The following is a 9743-nucleotide window of genomic DNA, read 5'->3' as shown; positions in this document are numbered from 1 at the left end:
GGTAAGGAAAAACCACTACATCTATACTTGCTTTATCCAATCTTCAACAGAAGGAAATATATGTAGTCAAGGTTGACCTGTGGAGCGCTTGGTGCTCTCCAAGAATGGTTGTTCATATGGAGATATTTCATTACCCAATCAGTAATCACTATGAACCTTCTGACATGTAAGCAGCACTGAGAAGCAGGTCAACCTGATTTTTTTTTCTGTGTTGGAAAAATAACTCTTTATGTTAGTTTTCAAGCCAGGAAAGAAGATCCCAGGGACACTTGTGAAGAATCAGGTTTTTCTTTATTAAAAGATCTGAACTGCAGCAAATAAGAAGAGTTTGAGTGGTGGCCATGCAGAACCACTGCCAAATTCACCCCTTTGTATTTTACTTTGTATCTCTTTATCATGCATACTGTTTAGGAATGCATTTGTCTTCTTTCTAGCTGACTACTTTGCTTCTTTATCTTAGGTAAAGGTAAAGGTTCCCGTTGCATATATGTGCTAGTCGTTCTGGACTCTAGAGGGTGGTGCTCATCTCTGTTTCAAAGTCAAAGAGTCAGCACTGTCCAATGACAGTGGTCATGTGGCCAGCATGACTAAATGCCGAAGGCGCACAGAACGCTGTTACCTTCCCACCAAAGATAGTCCCTATTTTTCTACTTGCATTTTCACATGCTTTCAAACGGCTAGGTTGGCAGAAGCTGGGACAAATAATGGGAGCTCACTCCCTTATGCAGCGCTAGGGATTCGAACTGCTGAACTGCCAACCTTTCTGATCGACAAGCTCAGTGTCTTAGCCACTGAGCCACCGTGTTCCTTTCTTTATCTTATATCTGCTCAAAGCTCTTCTTGCCTCATCCAAATGGTGTTTCTACTCCTTCCATTCTGAAATGGTGTTGGTTTTTTAAAAGTATTCTAACATCTGAAAAGAAACTGCATGATTGCATATATTTTACACTGCTTGTTGTTGTGGCAGGAACATGTCACTTTAAGCAGGAGAACAACCTTAAATTCGGAAGAATAGAAGACAAGTTAAATATTGGGCTGGAAACTAGATAAAACCGAAGTTGCATGATTAAGGGAGAACCTCGGGGTTATTGGAGCTTACAACTTCAGATTTAAACTGACTGTGGGCTTATTCACGGTAAGTTCACCTCTAACTTACAAAGTCTCAGTAAGCTAATGTTAAGAGTGGCAGTGCTTCAGAACAAAAAGTATAGCATATTCACCTATTTTAAAATAAAAACCAGATGAACTTCTGTTTATCCAAGTTTCTAGGCCTATTAAAGGGGGGGAAATTCACAATTCAGCTTCTGCAGATTTCTGCCTGACTATAATATATTTATGTCATCATAACTTCCTTATAAATTATAAACAGAAAATTGTTTAGTAAAAAGTCCCATCCTTTTGACATGCATCATAATGAGGCTTCAATAACATGAGATGGGTCTGCAATCAAATGATTGTGGGTACCATCTTGGCTTTTATGATTCCCCTGAAGACATTTTTGGGAGTAAACTATTTGCAATCAACATCCCAATTCAAAGATAAATGGCTTGAACAGATGGATTTGATGCTGTTTCAGATCAGGCCCACGTTAAAATTTGCTGTTTTAATGTACATACAAATAGAGATTTATATGGCACATAATTACAAACACTATATTCAGTAATATAGGGCAGCGTGTTGGATAAGTTGGGTATAATGGTTGAGTGTATAACTATGGTTTGGACATTATTACATTGTGTTTTGGGTTAATAACAGAGGTGGTATTCAGCAGGTTCTGACCAGTTTTGGAGAATCGGTAGAGGAAATTTTGAGTAGTTTGGAGAACCGGTAAATACCACCTAGCTGGCCTCGCCCCCATCTACTATCTGCTTCCCGAGTCCCAGCTGATCAGGAGGAAATGGGGATTTTGCAGTAACCTTCTCCTGGAGTGGGGAGGAAATGGAGATTTCACAGTATCCTTCCCCTGCCACACCCACCAAGCCAAGCCATGCTCACCAAGCCAGGCCCACAGAACCGGTAGTAAAAATTTTTGAATCCCATCACTGATGAATATATTCCATTGATTATTTTGTTTTTGTTTTTGATCCTACATAAGACCAAGTTGCAGCTCACAAGTTGGGAAGCTATATTAAGCAAGCAAACAAAACACATGTATTTCCGTTGTACACACAGCCTTTTTGGCATTTCACTCAGCTTAGTTTTCATAAACATTTCCCCCTTTCTCTTCTTTACTCCATGATGCCAATTCTTGGTTTGTATAACTAGGATTTGTGGGTTTCTTGGTCCCATGTACTTCAACTGTATGATGGGAGCAAAGATGCAGTCATCCTATATATGAAGAAATATACTTCTTGATCTTCTGTTATCATTTGTGAGCTAAAGTTTCGTGTTATTAAGTGAAATCTATAACCTTTTTGTGCTTTAACAAAGCCAATAGCTTTTTCCAATTAAAAATGGGGGAAAGCATAAAGATCTACCTAAATCAGAGCACTGATGAAGTTTAGGGCTTGTCTAATCTAAAATCCCATAAATGTTCCAGTGTATGTATTGAAGAAGATCTGTGAATTTAGGAAGAAAGGACTTGCTAACACCTGGTCATCTCTGGTGAAGCCCTACTCCTGCATTCATTAACTTCCTTTGATATAAGGAGTAATGTTCGTGTAATTCAACTTGAGGCTTGAACTTATTTTTCTTTCATTTAAAAGAGAGTGCTTATAAATATCATTTCTACTCCTGAGAGTGGTGCCAAAGATAATTACATGCAGCTCTGAGAGTAGCATGCTCAGAGCGGAGTTCACTTATCATCTTTCTCAAATCATTACAACACACGAGATTCTTCAAAGGAATAAAATTCCCAAGAGAAGAAGAAAACAACAACACACTACTCTCCTTGGATATCCTCATCAGCAGGGGAACTGAGGGCAAGTTTATTGAAAAAGAACTCATATTAACTAAGTGCTCCATTACCAAAGTAACAGCCCAACCTCCCACAAGAGGAGCTGTGTGAGAAAATTATTCAGACAAGTACAAACCCACTACAGCAACCCAAATCAACAGAAAAAGGAACAGATCACCTAAACAACAGCTTCCAACAAAATGCATGTCCCACACAACTTTATTAAAAAATTCAACCTACTACAGCCCAACCAACCCAAGCAATACAAAGGATAACACACTACTATACATCAAAAACATCACAAAACAACCAGTACCATATCACAACCTCAGGAAATTAAAGTAGTACCCAAATTAACTTATGTACTGGTTTGACCTTGACTGCATTGTGGTTTTGGTCAATTTATTTATTGGTTATTTTGATCCTACATAAAGTAAATATCCATTGCCTAAGGAAAAGAGTAGAAGCATTTTAAAGTCCACATCAAAATATCATTCAGAAGTAGACTGAATCCACTGGGGTATGAGTAGGAGGTAGAGCAAAATTGTTGTAAAGTCTATGCAAGTGTTTCACCCTGTTATTGAAGAATGAATTTACTTATACAGACAACATTTTAATATTCTCCAGTGAATGAGATAATGAAAGATGCTAGCAGCTCAGTGAAATATTTTGTAAAAATGCAGTCCGTATTAATTATGATAAAATGAATTCTTTTCGACACAAAGGAGATATTTAAAATACTGAGCAAGAAAAAAAAACACATGAATGTTTGTAGGCCTTATTTTCTACCCTAGGGAATTGAAATAATCATCTGAATACTACTAAATTGTAGATTAACAACCTAGCCATTCCAATTTCTGAAGATCTTACATAGCAAAAAGAGCATGTGTCATCATTTAAAAAGGCTTGCAACAATCTAATTTTGGATTGGAGTCTTTGGAACTTTTCATATCTACCCGTGCTGCAGATTCTCAAGAGTACATTACTAAAGATTTTATCTTTGATGATTGTTGGGTTTTTTTCCCTAGAGGAATATAGAAGCTCTAAGATTCAGAAAATAGTCTACTTCTCTAAATCAGAAACTTCAACTTAGACTGAAATATAATCATGCTTCACATTAGCCATTGCATAAATAATTATACCTGCACAATATAGTCTTGATTCATTCTGGACTGGATATTGTGGAGTCCTTGGTGCTTTCTGTGTTTGTTTGTTTGTTTATTTGTGGACATTTCATTACCCAACTAGGTAACATAATCAGAGCTTTGAGTAAACCACCATACTTAGAGAGCACTTAGGCCTCCACAGTTCAACTTGGAGCTACAAATATTTTATTCTATTAGAAATGGATATTGTTGGGTTTGGGTTTGCCATTTTTTTGAAACAAAACTGATTTGGTATGAGCTGATTTGAAGTTTTCTTTAGGAGAGAAATTCTATAATGGGAAAACATTGAATGGCCTCCTCCACCTCCTCCATAGCAAGAATAATAGACCTTTTAGAGGTCATTATATCTGCCTCATTTCAACTGGATGCCTCCAACGGTTTCACTAGAATAGATTTTGAAATATTGAACATGAAATTCTTGAGGCAGGGAGAGCAGAGAGGAGGAAATGTAAGAAAGAAACAAGAAGTTTGAAAGAAAAAACAAGAAAGTCTAGTTGACTCCTGAAAAAACACCTTTGGGACAACTATAACCTGGATGACTGAGAATCGCTACAGACGTTTAGCTATGCAATTTGAGATGAACACCCTTCAAATGGTTGGGAGTCTGAATAGACTTCCAGAAAAATTGCAGACTACAGGAACCATTCAGGTGACCCTGAGGACACACATAAATATTTAAGTGCTTCAAGGATCCTCAAAAAGGATGCAAATGAACAGGGAAGGAATATAAGTCCTTCCGTTCCCCACCATCTAGTCAGAGCTGAAGAAGCTTTTTGGGTGAGACGTGAAATATCTTCAAAAAAAAAAAAAAGTCCATTGCCTCCTGAAAAAGCACCTTTGGGACAACCATGATCAGGATGACTGAGATTCTCTGCAGACTTTCAAATAAGGAATGTTGGTGGGTGGGACCGGCAAAGGTAAGACTTAGGACACTTGACTGAAATGGCCTTTGACTGAGGCACAGGTGATAAAATCAGAGGAATTTCAAAAGGGAAAAGAAATATATATGTGTGCGTGTGTTTTTGTAGATTTTCACGGGTGTAGGTATGCTGGTCTTGTTGTATTCGGGTCTTTTCCCATGTAAGATTGAGATTGACTTGGCAACGTTTTGGCGACATCTCACTCGCAATCTTCAGGCTGGTGTTTTCGGCTTAAAGCGTGGTCGGAGCTGCCATCTTTCTATAAATCTTGGTTTGTGTGTGTGTGGAGTGCTGGCTTTGTTTCAACAAGTGGATTGATGGCTGTGTGGTTGTATCATAATTGGTAGATTGGTGCTGATTGGTGCTGGCTGTGTGTCCGTTGTTGTTTTGTGTTGTAACAGCCTGGGTGGTGGGTGGGGCAAATTTGTTGACCAGGGCTGGTTTCCAGATGTCTGGTAGGCAGGAGGTATCGTCACTTTTATTCATGTTGTGGGGGTGTTTCTCTATTTCGATAGCTTCCATAATTATTCTCTTGTTGAAGTGTTCAGATTGGAGATTAATTTGGTTCCTTCAAAATTAATTTCGTGTCCTGTAGCTTTAAGGTGCTGGAAAAGGGAAGAAGTTTTGTCTTTTTTTCTTACTGCGTTCTTGTGTTCTGCGATGCGTGCATTTATTCTCCTGTTTGTTTGTCCTATGGATAGTGCAGGGCAGATTTTGCATGGTAAAAATGGGAGGAGGGCGATGCCATTGTCCTGTTCTGTGTCTTGGTTTTGGATTAGGTTGGTAATTGTTCCATGTATAAGTTTGCAATGACATGGAACATTTTGAAACTAACGCCTTAGATAAATCTGAACACAAACCCAAACTCTGGATTAGATATGTTGATGACACTTTTGTGATTTGGCCACATGGAAAAGAAAAACTGGACAACTTCCTCACACATCTCAACAGCCTACACCCCAAAACAGAAGTATTTCAAATAATTTTGAAAAGCAGGAACTTCCAAAAGACCAAGTATATATTACATGATAGGTAATAAGAGGACACTGAACGGCTGCCTAAGCCATTATTAAGGGCCCCTGATCCAAGCAGTGATGTTGCAAGGAAGGAATGTGTAATAGAGAGTTTTACATCCAACTAATCTAAGAAAAATGCTTTAAAAAACCACACCTAGGGAACTGAAGAGAAAACGGAAAGGAAGAGAAGCTAGTTAAGAGGGTATAGGATTGCACTTGGCTCAAGACCCAGAAAACCCTCAGCACAATCCTTTGGCTCTTAGTGCCACCACTGAATGACTATTAAGTATAGCTTTGTGATAGAATGAAGCAATTCATGAAATTATAATTTGTGTTAGACCAACAAAGGATTTAAAAGCCTTGAAGCTCTTTTTTCCCTTCAAATGGAATAATTTAATGGAATAAGTTCACTTGGGATGCTTTCATAAAAAGGTGTTGGCTGGTTTTTTTTTTTAATTAAAATATCATTTCTGCTTCTTGGGAATCTCCCACAACTTTTCTGTTAAAGAGAATTTTATGCAATTGAAACCCATTTCAGCACAGAAAAGGCACAAGACAATCCCTCCATTACTGAAGCTTAGGCAGAGTTGCTCCTGCATTCAGTAATTGGGAGGAGGTGCAGTGTTCTGAGCAACCAGTAGACCCCTCTTGTCCTTTTGAACATGGCTCTAGCACAAAGGTGGTATTCTGGAGAATCGGTAGCAGAAATTTGGAGTAGTGTGGAGAACCGGCAAATACCACCTCTGATTGGCCCCTCCCCCATCTATTCTCTGCCTCCTGAGTCCCAGCTGATCGGGAGGAATGGAGATTTTGCAGTATCCTTCCCCTGCCATGCCCACAAAGCCACCCCCACCAAGCCACGCCACGCCCACCAAGCCACACCCACAGAACCGGCAGTAAAAAAAATTGAATCCCACCACTGCTCTAGCAGTGCGTCAAAACCTCACATATCTGTTGAATAAACTGACAGCCCCACCACAGTGCCACGTTATGCTAAGGGGATGGCTTGTTTCCCAAGATCCTTGGCCCTTGGGAAGATACTTACTTGGAGATAAGATAAAAACCTATAAAAGGCAGGAAATTGAGAATCCTCCTTCTCCTCTTTTCCCCCTGAAAATCAGTACAGTGCTGGTTGTAGGAGAAGATAGCTAAACCTAAAGGTTTCATTTTAATGGTTAATAAAGACTAGCTGCAAGGAGACTTAGCTTCTCTATGTGAACACCTCAGCTGTAATACCGTTGAGTGACATTTCAGTCGCATGTTGCATATATTTAAATAGACAATACTTCACCCTGCCAATTCATTCATGTCTTTGCCCTCACACCTAAACTATCAGAGTCAGAATCTTCCAGCGAACATCCAGGTCAGATCAGCCTGGATATTGCTTTCAATCGAGGAGCTTAAGTGATTATTTGTGCTAATCTGTTAAATGTCAGCCTGATGCTTTATGGCAAGCATCAAAAGAAGTTAAATGGATTAGTTATCAAGAAGGTTCGAAAGGCATCAGACTGAGAAAAGATGATGATGATAAACAAAAGACCATCAGATACTGGACAGCAAACTCTGCCCTGTCTCTGCCTCCTTTTTTTATGATTGGTGGGCTGCTGAGTTTGAGAAGTGGAGATGGCAGCAGGGCTACACATGATTAAACTGATCACTTTGCTTTCTATACCCTGCTGAAACTTAATTGGACTGCCCCAATTCTGCATCTAACCAATCAAAGGCAATAAATAGCAATAGCACTTAGACTTATATACCGCTCCTCGGTGCTTTACATCCCACTTTAAGCAGTTTACAATGTCAGAGTATTGCCCCCAGAAGTCCTTATTTTACTGACCTCAGAAGGATAGAAGGCTGAGTCAATCTTAAGGCCATCAGGATTGAACTCTAGACTGTGGGCAAAGTAAGCCTGCAAAATTGCATTTTAACTACTGTGCCACTTGGCTTTGTTTATTTTAATTTACTAAATTCCTTCCCGGAGTAAAGATTCAGAAATTCAGGATTTGAGAAAGGATATTTCTTCTATATTATTTGCCAGTGGGATGGATCTCCTCACTTCTTTTTCAGCTATTTCCATTTCATTTATGCAGCAGGCAAGGACAGGTAGATGTTTGCATGATTTTCCCCCTAATTGGTACACAAGCCAATTCATTTATTTTATACATTTTTCTCCTATCACCACATCTACCATCCTGAAACTCACAGTCAACATTTTCCCTTCAAGCAAATTTATGTAAAGATATATTTATGTAAAGATTTCAATTTCTGATGACTCATTCTATACTAGGAATAGACATTTGTTACATTCTTCTCGGTGGGATCTAAATTAGATTCTCCAGTCTTGGGATTCCCTGGTGGTCTCTTCTCAAATGCTAATTAGAATTGACCCTGTTTTGTTTCAGAAACCAATCAATCTAGGTTAACTACTGCCAACAATGGATCCTCTTCAGTGGTGGGATTCTTTTTTTTTTTACTACCGGTTCTGTGAGCGTGGCTTGGTGGGCATGGCATGGCTTAGTGGGTGTGGCTTGGTGAGCATGGCGAGGAAAGGATACTGCAAAATCCCCATTCCCTCCCCACTCCAGGGTAAGATTACTACAAAATCTCCATTCCCTTCTGATCAGCTGGGACTCAGGAGGTAGAAAAGAATAGATGGGGGTGGGGCCAGTCAGAGGTGGTATTTACTGGTTCTCTGAACTACTCAAAATTTCCGCTACTGGTTCTCCAGAACTGGTCAGAACCTGCTGAAACCACCTCTGATGCTCTTGCTTTAGGAGCTATTGCTTTTAATCTCTTTTCTCTATTCCTCTCTTTTCTGTAATTCCCTGATTTAGAAAAATATCATTTGGAATTAATTCCTTCAACTTATCCTTACTGAAAACAAAAAACAAAACAAAAAACCTCACACTTCCCCTCCTCCCCACCCCAAAAAATGTGGTTATACTCTTTAAGGTATCAGTTTTTTCCTTCTTTTTCTTTTTGCTGGACACCACGATCTTCTGCAAGTATATGTGCAGTTGACATACATGTAATAAGTATGCATGAGTATAAATTAGGATTCTTTGCCATTGAGGGTAGCTGGATAGTTCTCATAAACTCTGAGAAAATAATGAGTTTCTTCTGTTACAGCACTGTGCAAATCCAGCGGTTGGGGTGAAGCTTTGCATTGTGTGGGAATGTATACAAGGCCCATGTTAAATGATGAAAGCAGCTGTATCTTTGTCTAGCTTCAGAAGGAGGATTTGGACTCTCCTCTTTTCTCCTAATGTATGTACATTCACAGCTACAATAGTTTTCTTTTGAACTTGATTGCAGAAGAGGTAATAGAGGTTTTAACAGGGAGTAGCATCTTTTTAATTTTAAATATCTTTATTAAATTTCAAAAACAAACATTTAAATACAAAGCTAACATAAGGGGAAAAAGAGGAAGGGAAGGAAGTATCATTTTTTTTTCTTCCAAAGAACTTGTGCAGCCCTATTATATTATGATTGGTAAAGCCATGTATTATACAGGGCTGGAGATTCTCTATTTATTAGTAATGGGATAATCGTTCTCTTCCCCCCTCTACCACTTTATACTATTGAAAACCACCAATTGCATTCCTTGCTTCATGATCAGAAAAATCTCAAGGTTTTCCTGGTGCATGAAGAAAAACCTAGAAAACCACTTTCCATGTCATATCGGAGATGACTGCTGTTCCTAATGAGGGGAGTATCTATATTTTGTATGAAGTAAAAAAAATTG

Source organism: Natrix helvetica (genome assembly GCF_964273705.1).
Source record: "Natrix helvetica genome assembly, chromosome: 1".
NCBI classification, from domain to species: Eukaryota; Metazoa; Chordata; class Lepidosauria; order Squamata; family Natricidae; genus Natrix; species Natrix helvetica.
This window is presented reverse-complemented; position numbering follows the sequence as displayed.